Source organism: Anneissia japonica, unplaced genomic scaffold (genome assembly GCF_011630105.1).
Source record: "Anneissia japonica isolate Jap-2015-1 unplaced genomic scaffold, ASM1163010v1 scaffold3474_len973312_cov172, whole genome shotgun sequence".
In the NCBI taxonomy this organism is placed as follows: Eukaryota; Metazoa; Echinodermata; class Crinoidea; order Comatulida; family Comatulidae; genus Anneissia; species Anneissia japonica.
In genome coordinates, this window is record NW_022747780.1 from 53,082 (window position 1) to 53,929 (window position 848).

The following is an 848-nucleotide window of genomic DNA, read 5'->3' on the forward strand; positions in this document are numbered from 1 at the left end:
CGCACCCCCGCACCTCTAGATACGTCACTGTGTTTATGTCGGTACATTTATTATATAATATAGGTTTGATATACCGATTTTAATAATAATAATAGGCCTAATAATAATAATAATAATAACAATAACGATAACAATAACGATAATAGCAATAATAATAACAACGATAATAATAATAATAATAATAATAACAATAATAATAACAATAATAATAATAATAATAATAATAATAATAATAATAATAATAATAATAATAATAATAATTTATGATTCGGCAATATATTTAGAGAGGAAGAGTGGCAGCTGAAGTTCAAAATATGTAACTGATGATGACATAATTAATGTCGAAATATTGAATCCCAACACGATGGCGTGTATTTCAATACTTGGAGTATGTATTATACTTTCTTAGCAGAATTTGGTGTTGAGCTTTAAAAAAAAATAGCAAATTAAGGTCTGTAGAATGGAGGGAGGATAAGGAGACATATTTAGGAAGGAGATCAAGCTAATAAACTTGGTCAAAAACCTTTTACATTGATATATCGGCCTATTCGATTAAGATATTAGATTATAGTTGACATTGATTCAAGGGGCTATACAGTTATTGAATTTGTTGAAGTAATCTTTCAAAATGACAGCATGTCTTTAACGATTTATGTCTCCTCCTTTTCGAGGAATTGTGTAATTGTGACATAATAATGACTTTAACATCAGCCCATGGATGTTCTCTTAAATGTTTAGTCGTAATGTGTAGGTATACGGCACTTTAATCACAATCATGATGTCTGCTTCACATCCTAAGTGAATCTAAAAATAATTTTAAAAAATGAGTCGAATCATGAAGCATTACA